The 15,787-nt window shown below is 34.3% G+C and overlaps 1 pseudogene; it reads right to left on the bottom strand.

Moving 5' to 3' along the window:
* Window positions 1–12,125: 12,125 nt before the first annotated feature.
* On the bottom strand, window positions 12,126–15,192 carry LOC103019371 (elongation factor-like GTPase 1; annotated as a pseudogene).
* Between the last annotated feature and the right edge of the window lie 595 nt (window positions 15,193–15,787).

Here is a 15,787-nt window from a genome sequence, read left to right as displayed (position 1 = left end):
CCAATAGTACTTTAGCTATGCTCCTCTATTGACACCATTCTTCACATTGTGTTATATTTACATTCCTGTTCTGTCTATAAGCAACTTGAGGAGAAGACATAAACTTCATCATCTCCAAAAGCCTCCTTCAAGTAATTAATATTAAATGATGTTTAACGATTACATGGATGATTAATGATATGTTGAATAAGTTGTATTTTTCTATGGGTGACACTTTCCTAATACCAAAGACAACTTATAGTTATAATGATTATATAACTATTATATAACTATTAGGATAGTTGTTGAATGTATCTTCTGCTAACATCCATGCTTCTAAAAAAGTACTTGACATAAAGCAAATATATGAAGATTTACAAAATAGATACACATGGCCTAATAGCTATATTATTATACATTTTCAGGTGATACTAATTATTTGGGTTTCTGAGAATGAATGTGGGTAAGATAAAAGGAATGATGCTATTTTAAATAACAATGGATGCCTATTACATGTCAGAAATCCTCTACATATTATCTCAGTCAGCAAAATAACAGCAGTGAGGTGTTGTTTTCATATTCATTGCACAGGTGATGAACCCTGCCCAAGTTCACACAGCCAGTAGCAATAGAAGGATACGAAGCCAGGCAGCTTGATATCAGGTAATATACTAAACCACAATTTGATATGGAAAATTTGTAGAATGATAACCAAAATTGGGGTGGGAAGAAGGGCATTTAGAACAGAAATAAAATGTCTACAAAGGATTCTTCAAATACAAGAAGAATTGTACTAAATCTAGTTGTAGGATGTCAATCGATGTCCCAAGTGGACTTAGAGGCTTAATTAAACATTTGATTAGGCCTAAAATAAGGTAAGAGAGACTAAGGATAGATTTTTTTTCAGGATTGTAAAAGGGCCAAAAAAGTAATAACCTATTCATTTATTTCTATTTCTGAATTGGACACAGAAACATTTTGATCAAAATATTAGCTTTACTGTTATAAATAGCTGAATGGAAGTCACGACTTTTGACCTGCGAAGAAAGTGCTTGTTAATATGTTACGGAAATACACAGCCTTAAGGCCATCCTTTCTTCCCGCCCCTATGTCACTGGCTCAGTAGGACACCACAGGCCCCACATTGAGGGTCTTAGCCAATTAATTCAGCTTACCTCAGAGCAAAGAGCAAACTAGACTTCACTCTCTTTGCAGGCAGGCAGATACAAAATAGAGGCACAGACATATTCGTGTCAGCATGCTCAAGTCCTCCCTAATTCACTTAAAAAATAAGTCCCTCCACCCTTGAGAAAGACTGAGTAGCAGAGAGAAGGTGGGTTTTTTCTGAGTGAATTTCCTGAAATTCATGAAAACCAGAGAAATAGAGAGTTCCCCTCAAAGGAGTTCCCCTCAAAAACCTCTGGAACTGGTGGGGGGTGGGGAACCAAATAGATTAATAGGAATCTGGATAACATAATCCAAGTTATTTAAAAGTTCAGAATAGAAGTAAATGGGAGCATAAGGCTATTTAGAATAAATTGGGAATAGGACAACATAGTCTTGGATATGAAAGAAACTCTAAGGACATGACCCTCAAGGAGATGGGAGACTGAAAAATAACGTTTGATAAAATTATAAATAATCCCAATTAAAAAAGAAAAAGGAAATCAACTAAACTAAACCAATTGGACTTGTTAAATTGTAAAACTGGACCTCTTAAAAGCATCAAGGACATATTGCTAAGAAAGTTCACTCTGATTCAAATCAGTAATAAGGACATTGTATTGAGACATTTATTCTTTGAAATCAAAGACCTTGAGAATTTTTGGTTTTTGAAACCATATCGGGGACAAAAAAGACCTCAATAAAATATCTTTAAGTTGGGACAGGTCAGAATGCTGAGGCAACTCAGCTTGGAAGGAAGGGCCTATGAGAATCTTTTCCTGAATCCATTAGAGCCAATCAGAATATTTCACTACTTCTTTGTGAACCAATCAAAGCACTCTATGCTTATACAGTGTAATATATACGAAATACTCAGACTATTCAGAGAGACTGCTTCGGAATAGGTTTTCCCTGCCTTGCCTAGCAAATTTAACAATTTAAATTTTGTCTTCCCTTTGGTTTTATTATCTTATCAACAGATTACATAGGAGACTTCTAGAAAGACGAGTTTTAATTTTAATTACAAAAGTAATTAATAATCATTGTAAAAATAATTAGTGACAAAGGAAAAAAACTAATTCTTTTTGAGTGCTTATCCTGTACAAAGTTCCTGTACAAAGTTTTTCTAAGTGTTTTACAAATATTAACTATTTTAATCATTAGAACAACTAAAGTGGATACTATTACTATGGGCTTTTATAATAGAGAAAATGAGCCACAGAAATTCACATTCTATAATTTGTGAAGCCAGGATTTCAAAGTCAAGAACCCTACCGCTTAGCATCTAATAAAAGCTCTCAAAAGCTAATACCATTATAAATTTTATCATCTAGATATAACCATTGTTAAGAGTTCCTTGTAATTTCTTATAGAAATTTTTCCAATATAAACATATGCATAGACATATATGCAGTTTTTTTTAGAAAAACGCAATTATATTACAATATTGTTTTATAATCTTTTTTCATACTTAAAATATATCTTCAATATTCTGTCATGGCATTATAGATTCGAGTCATAACTTTAAGAATAAATTCTGAACTTATACTAATTATTCAACCAAATCTTATTATTGGACATTTAATTTGTTTTCCAATTTTTACTCTTATACAAAATACAAAAATGAACAATCAGTGCATTCGCTTTTGTAGAAATATGCAATCATTTATTCATTTAAGATAAATTTTAGCTTGTACATTTTTAATGCATTTTGATATATTTAATGACAATTCATCAAATAAATAATTTTTAGTACTTGCAAGAAATAGACAATAAGATTGATGGTTTCTCCACAATATTTCATTACTGATAAATTAGAATTTTTGCAACATTTTACAATGTAATTAACAACAGACATCTCACTTTAACTGGCACTTCTTTTATTAATAACACAGTCTAATACTATATCTTGATTGGTTCTGTGTTTAATAAAATACTTTACCCTTTTTTATAATGTGAAATAGATATAGATATCACATATGTGTGTTTGCATTGATATTTAAGAGCTATTTATATAATATGAATATTTTAAAGGTATAATATACAAATCAAATAATGTTCCTAATTCATGAATAGTGTTTCAAAATAGTTTGCTTAAAGTTCTGCTATTTCAATGATTAAAAATTATTATAGGAAAAGATAGTCATGATTTGTTTCTGGTTTCTATGACACCTTAGGAAAAAGACTGCAGAGCTGCCTTCCAGAAAACACCATTCACATAGTATTCAGGGAAGATGACACCAATCACTTAATACCCTAAGTTTCCTGAAGTTGAGCAACACCATGACCCTTCTTAGAAACGGCTTTCCTATCTCTAAGATTATTTAATTATCTCCAGACATTTTCTCCTGGTATTTTTATGGTATGATTTCTTTACAGGTAAAATTTTAATCTACCTGGAATATATTTTCATTTGAAAAATGGGATTTATTTTTATACTGTGAATAGACATTTAAGATCTTTCCTCAAAAAGTAAGTTGTTGCAACATTATGTTTTTAATAACCTATTCTTTTATCTTTGATGTGAAATCTTGACAATTCTTGTAATTAAAATTAGACATACATGAAGTAGTATTAGGTATGTTTAATTCCATTCATCTCATTCATTGGTCATTTATCTTGGCGGAAGTACCACACTGTTCTGATTATGGAGACTTTCTAATATTCATTTTTATCTAATATGATGAAACACTCTTTTCCTGATCCTTTTCCATCAAGACATTCTTCTAAAAAGCGAAAGAAAAAGTCTTTAGATTTCTGCAGAGTTAATCTGCAGAAAATGGTGGAAGCATTTGGTTGAAGTGCAAAGTATGTGGTTTTGTTGTATTCACTTTGTAGTTGATCTGTCAGTCATTTAGTAAGTAGCTATCAATTACTTTCCCAGTCTGAGGATATACTAGTGGACAGTTAGTTATAAGCTATGCCTTCATGGAGTTTCCTGGTGATTAGGGATAACATACCTTAAACAAATCATGACAAATATCAATATGATGTACTAAAAGTGAAATATGAGGGATGTGGTTCTCACATAAGATAAGGGAGTAACAATCTACAGGGTCAGGGCAAGCTTCCACTAGGAAGTGATGTTTAAGCTCTCACATAGAATATCAGTATACTTTAGTCATGAAAGGTAGTAGAAGAAGAAAATTTGGTAAACCATATTTTTACTGGTATATTTGCTTATTTTCTATCTTCTCAAATTGGAATGTAAGTTCCTTAAGGGCAGTGTATGTTTTATTCACTAATTCATGCTCTGTGCCTAGCTTCATGCCTGGAACAGAAGGAAGGAGAGGAGGAAAATGAGGAGAAAGGAAACGTTATAGTTGAAAGACTGAAGACAAGTGAGGATATTTTTTGTAGAATTTAAATAAGTCTATGTGTCCAGAGAACAAAAAGCAAGAAAAGGCAGATTTTGAAGGATTATAAAGGTCATCTTAAAAATGAATTCCATTCTAATAGCACTGAAAACACTGAGAGGTATTAAGAAAGGAAGTGATAGTCAGGGATTTTTCTCTTTAAAAGATCATTCTGGCTGCAGTCCTGAGTATGGATTTGGCTGACAGGAAGAGACAATGTGGAAATTATTTACTTGGGCTAGAACAGTAGCAATGGTGATAGCAAGAAGTGGACAGAATAAGAATTCACGCAGGCAGTAAAAAGGCAGGATTTTGACTTCAAGTTTTATGGCTTGAGAAACTGGGGGTAAATTGAGAAGAAGTGAAGAAGTCGACCAGTAAATTTTTGAACACTTAAGTTTGGGGTATCCATGACACATCCAGGCAGAGGTATCAAGAAAGTAGGTAAATCTGAATCTACTTGAATTTAAGTTGAGGGACATCTTTGGTAGAATATTAAGTAATTCTGTGATTGCTCTTCATTTGTTAAACATTTTTTATTAGTGGCTTACAAGATGAGTTAAGATAGGCTCACCAAATTTTCAGGTGGCAAACATCTGAGGCCACATAATTAAATAAAAGTGAAAATAGTAATAGAATATTTTGTATATGATGACTTTCAATATTAAATGAGATAATTGCTTAGTACTGTGTCTGTGGATTAGTAAGTGCTCAATAAATGTCAGGTTTTAAATAGTATGATTCAGTATTAAAAATAATATTTTTGGGAGGAGAGAATGTGACAAAGCTGAAGAGTGCAAGTTAATAGAAATATTCACATATGCAATTGTTTCAAGAAGCAAATTTAACTGTAGAATGGAGAAGTCTTGGGATCATATCAGTTCATGAACAAAAGTTCCAGGGATTCCATTTGACTAATAGGTTAACCTGAGTCCACAATCCATAGTTGAAGCAGCTTAGGGTAAGGAAGAACTCTATGCCCTGCACTAAACAGACAGTATGTGATAGATTATCTTCAAAATGTAGGATCACAAATAGGATTGCATCCACAGAACAACCAAGACAATGAAGGACACAGAAACACTTCATATGCAGAAGGTTTGAAAGAACTAATAATTGTTTTTCTTGGAAAATAATTCTAGGGAAATGAGAAACATGACAAATAGTGGTTAAATTATTCTACTTTTCCAGAAAACAGAGTAATCATGATTGCATGGAATTTTAAAGAAATCAATTTTTAAGGGAATCGCTTATTCAATATAAAAATGAAATCCATACATCTCACCAAGAAGTAAGTTTTCTCTTAGTGTATTTAAGTGAATGAAGGTAGATAACTTTCTGCTGGAATGTGCTCAGAAACTGATGCGCATATAAGACTTCCTTTATTATCAACAAAATTCACTACATCACATCAAAGATACACTAAAATGATGTGTATCAAACTGTAATTCCATTGTTGTCAGTTAGCACATGGCTAATGGTGTATATATTTTACAAGCTCACTGTAACATTGGATATCCTATTCAAGCTGAATACTGGAAGTAATATTTAGTTTAGTATACTAAAGTTACGTTTGGTGTAGTATACTATACAGTATCATTTATTTTTAAAAAATCACATTTAACTTCCCACAATTTGTTTAAAGCGTATTTGTTACACTAGAGTGATTGTATATCTAAGAACCTGAGATCAGAATAATAGATATTAATTCACATTATTATTTGAAGTTCTGGGTTCAGAATATCCTGAATTCTATCTCTTTACTTAGATTCTGCATTTTGTAATTTAAGGGTCTGCTACTTTGAACCCTCTATATAAATAATCAAGAAGAAATATTTTAAGATATAAAAGAACTCTAGCCTTTATCTGGTCTGTTTCTTTTCATAGAAAAGGAAGAGTTAAATCTCCAGAAAATAGACAACAAAATTATTAACCCCATCAATTGGCATTGTGATGAAATAATTTTAATAATAACACCAAAAGTAGCTAAACATTTAACTTTCAAGCATGCATTAGTCAGTGGGCAAAGTTCTATATATGAACTAATTCATGTGTCATCACAGCTACTCTCTGGGGTAGGATGAAGAAACTGAAGCACAGAAATATTCCACTAGATCCAAGTCACAGAGCAAGTGAGTGTCCCAGCCAGGATCTGACCTCAGTCAGCGTGGTTATAGAATCTTCACTTTTAACATATTCTTTAATTATTTTAGTGGAATAATCAAAAATTGCACATGTCAAATTGTAAAGGACAAAATAGCTACAGTAAATTTAAATGATAATGCTATTGAATATTTCCACAAATTTGGTCCCATATAATATAATAAGAAAAATCTCATTTTGTAAAAAGACTTTGGTGATAAAGAGAATATTGCTCTAAATGCTCCTTAGAATTTCCTTGAAAAGACTTTAAGGGGAGGTTTGAAATAATTGCAAAATCTAGGCTTTTCCTTACCTCCTTTAGCAAGATACTTAAAGAAACCTTATCTCATCTAAAGCTGGATAAATCTTACAAAATTTAGCTATTTGGTAACATTACATCATTGCCATTTTCCTTGACCTTCCACCAGATGGAAAGCATCGACTCTAATAATTTTGCCTTGGAAATCCTAATGTTTGTTATTCTGTTAGAGAGGAAATGGTATATTGTTACATCTCTTCCAACAGTGTTCTTATTATTAAATCAATGATGCCATTTTACATAAAAAGGGTTCCATAAGAACATAACAGTCTCATAAATAAAACAGGCCCAGCTTGTCTGGTGAACTGTTTCTTACACATCAAATAACGCCAGATGCTTTAAAGGTACTGGTACTGGACCACAATGTTATTTTGACCAGATTATTTATATCACATTCATTTATCCAGTTCTTTCCTTGAATAAATATCATTATTTTGTTAGTCTTAGTACAACTGAAAAGGCTTCTGGTAATTTCATAATGATTTTTCCAAAAGGAAGTTAAATATTCAAATCAGATCCAAATCACGGAAACAGACCAGGGCTACCTAGAAGTAACAAGATTCTCTTCATCTTGTCGGACTTGACAGTATGATTCATTACAGACCAATAGATTGCTGTTGGTGACTTGAGAAAGGTGAGACACTTTACCTTTATAGAAGTATAGAATATTTTTCTTGATAAAATTCATGATGTTGTAACTCTTTAGCCAGATACTATGACCCATAATGCAGGGGTTCAACTGGCAACAAACCAGTGTAGGGAGATATCCATGACTATGGGATTGTTTGCTTTTATTCATGTCAGATGAGTAAGAAGAGATAGTCTCAGTGTATACAACATACACAGACACACACAGACACACCCATTACCACCACTACCACCATGGCTTAAAAATCATGTTGGACTCTTCAGCGTTAAAAACAGAATAAAAATATAATCATAAGGAAGACAATTTGGTTAACATTTTTAAGTGCCATATTTAGGATTTATAATGTTTTTCTATATCAGATCTTAAAATATTTTAAAGACTGTGTATATTATATATTCACAGTTAAAATGATATGATTGTTAGCACTGGAGGGTCAAGTGACCCAAGCACTGTTATAGAAATAAATGTACAGCTGTTAATGAAGTCTTCTTTCTCACCTTGCATTGTAGAACTTTAACTCAGACAAAATTACATTGTCTATATAGCAGGAATATATTATATTCATCCTTGCAAAAATCCACTACTAAATAGTTTTATGTATGAAATTAAACCTTCAAAGTGACCAAATTATGAGCATCTTTCTGAGTAGTTTTAGCACTATCAAGCCAAGAACAAGAATGAATGATCTATTGTTAGCTAATATTTAGTTGACACTTACATGCTAGGAATTTTGCTTAGTATTTTGTGTTAAAATATATGTAATCTTAACTAAAAGAATTATTATTGTGTGTATTTTACCATGAGTTGTCACAGTACTATGTTATTGAGAAAGAAAAAAAGAGGCAAAACATGTTTCTAGAACTTAGAAGTTCTATTATTTTGGTTAAGATATGTAAAACTAATGATGCCAAAATATTAGAAAATAATTGATTTTGTTAGCAGTGTAGCAACAGTTACTAGCTCAAAATATTTGAAGATTATTATTGACTGGAACAATACATTTTGAATTTGTAGGCTATGTAAAAGCTGAGCTGAACTTAGCATAGCAGGTAGAATTTGTATACTTAATAGAATAAAAGGAATTCCTTCCTAACTAGGGGTCACATATGAAGCACAGTGTCTATCACCCATGTTGAATGTAGCAAAAGCAAGTTCCAAAAAGAGATAAAGAGATTACAATGGGGAAAACTAAGAAATAGGATTAAATAGATGAATGAAGAAAACTAATACCAAGCTCTATAAAGCTGAGAGCTCAGAGTTTAGATTTTGATGTAAAAGACCATTAAGGGTAGAGTTACATAACACAAGTTCTACCTGTCATGATCTATTCAACTAAAAATTGGGGTTATATTCAACTATTTAATATTCCTTTTCTGGTAAAATATAAATATTTCATTAAAAATTCCAATATTTGACTACATGTAAGTTACTTATTAGGGGATACTTTTGCTAGAATTACAAAAGGATGGGGAGTAGGATGAAATCAGGATTGGACTACAGACACAGATATTCAGTGTATGTAAAAACACATATCAGTAATAGAAGAAAGGATTGAGGGTATAGTGTAAGCCAAGGTGGAAAACATTGAGAGGGAAACAGAACTAAAGAAAATATTTCAGAAATTTCTGAGTGATGCAAAATTGAATACTCTAGGTGACTTTCAGAGAGGTATTATGGCAATAAGATCTACGTTATTCTTCAAGACCTCGGGAGTTGAAATAGTGAAGAGACTGGAACTCAAAGTTAGTAGCTGGGGTGAGGGATAGGAGAGCATCTCTATTCAGATAGCAGGTAGACTGTGCTTAAGATTTATGTATCTTCAACAAACAAAGAAAACCCCAGGCCTCTCAACTGAATCCAAAGAATAACTAAATGGACAAATGTGTATAGGTCAATTCATGATTAGCAAATAAATTTCAATCTTTGATTGTTGATTTGATATCAAAGGTATCATCTCTTAAAATACAAGGTGAATAGGTTGAAATTCGTGCTAGAATAAAGCTCAAAATAAAAAGAAGTACTTATTTGGAAGTACTTATATAACTTAAAACCTCTTCCTTCAGCATTTTAAAACATATTTGAATTTAATATAAATTTTCAGGAGAACAGTAAGTAATATTCAATTGGTCCATTCTTTGAACATCATCCAACTTTCCTATAGATATTGCTTATGAAAACTAAACACCCTTCACAATGTTTTTGTCTTCTTCATCTATTTTTTAAAATGTCTATTTATTCCAGATATTCCTTCAAAGAGCAAAGTGAGTGTTTCAAATTAAAACTGCCAAGCTCACAGCATTTTCAAAGGCTTTTGCATTTGGAGAACATCTTATACTCATTTGTCTGGGAAAAATAATTGGGGTGACTCTGAGTCCCCCAATATGTGTGACTAAATTTAAATGTATTGACTACTATTAGCCTTGAGAATATATCATATGATGGATTTTTTCCGTGTAACTTTCCCAAGGTATTCTCAACCTATAGAATTTTTCATGTATAATTATCAGAAATCTTATAATTTGACATAATTTGGAGGGAAATCTCTACTATTATAATAATTTACTTCTAACTCTTTAGGAATCCCCTCCCATTTTAAATTGTGATTTTCTCATTCTTGATGACCTTCAATGAGCAAGGTATTTCTATAATAAATTGTTTTTGAAATGGATTTATTTTCTAAGTTATGCGTGTGATACAGGTGCATATTGAACACATTAAGTTGGAAAATGTTTACAAATTGATTTTCTTCTGAACTCATCTTGTTTCAATGAAACAAATATAGTTTAATAAAGCCATTATTACTTGTCAGTAAATGACATTTCATTCGATCATATATGAGTAAAATGCACAATATTTTCACAGAGCACTGCTTTTATAAAGATGATAAATATTTTAACTAATGAATCGTTAGCTCTTATAAAATAAACAATACATAACAGCATTATTGATGAAATTGGATATATTGTTCCTTATTTATTGATATTTACCAAATTTTAGTCTTTAGCTTGGTAAACTATTCTTTTCGGACCTCATTTTCACAAGTTTCTAAGAGTTTATACTGGGAAAAGAATTGCAGACGTATGGAAATGCAGATCTAGTATATGCCAATAACACTAATGAATTGATTCACTATTTTTTAGATAAGGAGGTAGAGAAAGAGCAGAAAAATAAGATGAAAACTGTCCTCTTTCATTCTTGCAGATTTCCCTATCTTAATGGTGCTACACATCATTTGGCTTTAATTCCAGATTTTCTATTTCTCAGCATAGAAAAGAAGATAATGTTTGTTTTCTTCCTTCTTAATAGCATCAAATAACAAATTTTAACTATTTAGAATGAGAAAACTTGTTGTATAGTAGAGGAGTGGCAATATAACACAGCAACAATCTCAGCTCCACCACATACTAGCATAGGACCTGACCTCTTTATGATTCAAGTTTCTTTGTTAATAAAATGGAAATAATAATATTACTTAACTTATAGAGTGATTGTGCTGTTGTTGTGAGTACATCAACCTTTAGTTATTGTACTAGATTTGTATGCTGTACAATAAATTACAAATTTAGCTCCTTAAAACAATACATATTTATTATCTCCCAGATGTCTGGGAATGGCTCATCTTTGTCCACTGTTCAGAGTCTCACAAGGTTGCAATCAAGATGTTGGCTGGAGCTGGGTTTCCTTCTGAGGCTGGGGGTTCTCTTCCAAGCTGATATAGTTGTTGGCAGGATTCATCTTGCAGCTATAGAACACATAGAAGCCTATTTCTTCAAAGCCAATGGGAGACTCTCTCTCTTCAGAAAGGTCCTAGTATCTCTTTCACATGTTTTCACTAATGAAGTCAGGCCCACCCAGGAGAGTCTCCCTTTTGATTACCTCAAATGCAAATGATTTGGCACCTTACTTACAGCTGCAAAATCCCTTTACCTTATGACATAATTTTATCACAGGTCTGAATTATATTCACAGGTCCTGCTTACATTCAATGCAAGGGAATTATACAGAGGGAGGGGAGTCATACAGCTTCCTTAGAATTCTGCCTACCACAGTTAGCTACCTACAGCTGGATATCTTTGTCCTTTCCTTTCTGTACATCTGGCAAGGTTGTACTCTATACAGAATTCTAGTCATTCATATCCTGGTCAATAAGTGGTATTATCAATCTTTTTGAATTTCATCTTTTCTTTTGAATGCATAGTGTTACCCTATTTTTGTCATAGATGTATTACTCACCTGAAATGGTGTTCTTTGTCTTCCAAGTAAAGCCAAGTAGATTCTTTTGCGCTTCCTGGAGTGTCAGCCATGTCCAGGAAAGCATTATCCATATCCAGGGTGATACATAGAACAAAAGTTGGAAATAGAAGCACTCTGTTCAGTCACTGTTGTGATGTCAAGCATTGTGGGAACAACTGTAGCCTCTTTTGGTTAAACCCTGATGGTCTACAATAAGGCTCCAAGTAGAATATCTACCAGTGGAGACTAGGTTTGGCCCATGAGTCAGTATTGCAGATATCAGTTACTTATTTTGGCTGAGGGTTTTCTGCTTTTTCCATGTGCTCCACAATCTTTTCCAGAAAAAAAACCTTTCTACTTTATCACCATGTTCATGTACTTCCATGTCTGGTTCTCTGAATCAGCCTTTTCCCCAAAGTGCAAGTACTTTTCCTCAGTGGTTGGCACCCAGGACAGGTTGCTGGAATGATTTCCCAATGGCTGAATACCAGTTATGAGCTGGCTTCTTCCTGATTTCAGCCATGAAGAAAGCTTTTGGCCATGGGCAGCAGAGGCTTAATGAAAAACATGTCTGCCTAATCTTTTCTTTTTCTTGAAACACTTAAACTTTTCTCTTTGACAAGACAGTGTAGACTTACTAAGCCAAGAACATTACCTGTGGGCATGATGCCACATATGTGCATAACTGCCAGCAGGCACTGAGGTTTCACTTGTAGCACATCTCAGCACACTTCTCTCATAGTGGCAGTTAGCTGTCCTGAGAAGAGTCCACAGCAATCAGGCAGTAACACTTCTCCTTTCTGAGCAGTCCCCTTCTGAAAAGGCTCAGAGCAGCCATCTTGGTTTTCATCTTGACCAGATTAGGTTTCATCTTCCCCGTTTCTCCTTTAATAGACCACTTGGCTCTTGATTCTGCTTATCACTTGCTCCTTGTTGCTCGAAGTTACTTAAGGCTCATATTCTAAGAAAAAACAGATGCCCATGAGAGGGCATCCATGAGAGGATGGGCCCAGAGGGGGCTGCTATTGGAAGATACTCACAATGCTGTTGTCCAAATCTCAGTATTTACTGGCTTATTTGGAAATTTGATCAGTTGGGCCTGGTCATATCAAATTCTGAAAAGCTTCACTATTATGGACTAATAGGTTGGACCCAAATTTTCTTGGGACAAACAACCAGATTTGGCCAACAGTGTTCCTCCATTTTCTCCCTGTTAGATGTTGCTCTAGTTTTCCCTTGAATTCACAATTCCCTCTTAGATCTTCTGGTGGATCATGAATATTTCTGCCCTGATTCACTGAGGATGTCAGTTCCTCCATAGAACAAACCAGATCACTATTTTCTTCCAGAATCTGACTGACTTCTTCACACTAAGCATGACAAATTTATTGAAAGTTGTTTTGGTGATTAGCACGAGTCAACCTGGATTCCTTCATGGATTTTGCTTTCTTTTGTTCTGTGTATGACTGTAATTTTTTGTTGATTGACTATTCATTTACCATATCAACTTTTGAAGGTTTTATGATTGTTCTTCTGAATAGAATAATGGGTTCAGGTACACTGATTTGAATCTTTACAAATTTTTCTTTAAGTCATCAGGCATTGTTGAATGTGGATTTCTCTGGTTGTAACTAAAATGTGACCTCAGCTCAATTTCCTGAATTAAATTCCAAGGGGTCATTTGGTTTAACAGCTTCATTTCTTTGATGAGGTGGGGCATTTCACTTGGGGGTCTTTATTCAACAGCAACCCTGACAATAAGGGTGGCTACAAAGTTGAGTGGAATAAATGGTAGTGCAGAAATCACCACAAAGTCTTGTAGGCCTCCTATTCTTAGAGATAGCCCCTCTAGATTTTTCAGTTCCTAGTTCCATTCTAATCAGAAGATCTGTGTTCTTAAGAATACAAAATGGCACGTGAGGACTTGGGGAAGGACATCTGCTGGAACTGAGAAACCTAATGGTACCCATTGCAAAAGCTCAAGCTGACCGTCCTTGGGCCATCTTTCTTTTATTTCCTCTTCAAGCCATATGAAATACAACATACTTGATTGTTTCCCTCCTAAAACACAGGTTTAGAGGTCATAATCTCCATCTTTTGCTCATCACCTCTTGACTCTTCTCTCTTTGGATTTGCTTCATGGGCACTCCCATTTGGGGTGGGCTAGAAAGGCACCTGCCGCTGAACTGCTGCCAGCTTCTCCATGTGCCTTTGTCTCACGTCCTCATGTCAGATTTCTTCTTGAGTGAGAGATCACGGCTTATTGTGAGGGAAAACCTTAGCACTAACTGGAAATATGTTGGAAACAAAGATTATAACTGGAGGATTGTCTTCACTTCTACATCTCATAAAAGCTACTTTCAGTGCCTGGGTTTCTTGTGGAAGAGAATCAAACATTTGTCCTCTTGTGCCCATTAATTTCTCCACTCTCTCAACTATAATATTAAGCAAGCTATAATGTTTCTGACACACTATAGCAAGAACAGTTTGGGATATGGTGGCCACTGACAGTAAATGGCATTGTTCTGAACTTTAGTATCTAAATGAGTTGCCTTCTGGGCTCCAATATTTTATCCTAAAGAACTTACTATTTTATTAATTTTTTTCTTTGTTCTTTTTCAAGACAGCATCATATAAACTATATATATTTTCCAGGATCAACTTTATAAATAAAAAATTTCTTTCCTTTTGCCTGATCAAATCCTCCTAATTTTCTTATTCTTTATAGTCATCTAATAATCTCCTCACAGGTTTTCAAAAAATCTTCCTTTTTGATGCTAATCTTTTGACTAGATTTTGTCAAGGAGCTCAATTACAAAGTCTCACCCATCCAATGCACTGGTAACCATATTTCTTTAATCTGGGAGAAGTAACATAGAAAGTATCCATATCCTCTAAGCCAGTGCTTCAGTCATATGCTTGCCTTCCTGGTTCAGAATTTGGATTCACTTGCAATTTAGTCTCTCTCTGCTCTCCTTCTGGGATGTTAGAAGTAAAAGAGTTCATGTGAGTGCGTTAATCTCTTCTAAAAGATGTGTCAGATGAGAATAGGCCTCTTGTGGAGTGAATTTCAGTTCCACTATCAAGTAATCTCATTTACTAATCACTAAACCTAGATGAATATTTTTGATCCAGACTTGTCACAGAACTTCTTATATCTGCAGACAGACTGCTTCCATCACATTTACCACAACGATGTACCCATCACAAATGCAACCAGCTTATACTTCAGAGGCAAAATCGGTATGTTCCGGAGAGTGTATCAGATTAACCAGGTGGTCCTCATTACTTGGGTAGATGAGGGGCAGGTGTGGACTGCCCTCAAGCTGGTCAGCGATCTCCACCTGCATCTAAGCCTGGACAGCCTGACTCTCTTGCATAACGTAGTGAGATGGAAGTGGATTTCATAGTGATACTTCACATCTGCTAATTTTCTCTGCAGTCCACGTACATTTACCCTTCCTCAGATATGTCTTGACTATTATTGGCCCTTTGTTCTTCTATATGAATTTTAGAAACAGCATATCAAGTTCCTGCTTGCCAGTCAACTGCCATTACTAGATATAAGACAGTCAGTCAGGGCAACAGGAGCCAAAACACAGATATGTCTGATGTTGGCAGTGTTTCTTTGGAGTTGAATCATCTTATCCAAACTATTGAAGGCTGTGGCCACTTTATTTCTTGTGAAGACTTCAGCCCCCAACTCAGCTCCAGCTCTTGGCACCCAGCACACCACATGTGAATGAGGCATGAAGGCCTCCAGGGGTTTTGTTTGTTTGTTTTTGTCATTGGGAGACTTTGTGATTGACAGACCATTCTGCTGCCTAAACTTGCGTTTTTAAAAGGCCTCAAGAAATGAGTAAAACATCTGTGAGGCTTGCAGGGTACTGGGCTCACAGACTAGGTGGCTACTTGATACCTACCCTGGCAAAATGACTCTTTTGG

The sequence above is a fragment of the Balaenoptera acutorostrata genome, chromosome 5, assembly GCF_949987535.1.
Source record: "Balaenoptera acutorostrata chromosome 5, mBalAcu1.1, whole genome shotgun sequence".
In the NCBI taxonomy this organism is placed as follows: domain Eukaryota; kingdom Metazoa; phylum Chordata; class Mammalia; order Artiodactyla; family Balaenopteridae; genus Balaenoptera; species Balaenoptera acutorostrata.
The sequence above is the reverse complement of the archived record's forward strand: the minus strand, read 5'-3'. Positions and strand labels throughout refer to the sequence as shown.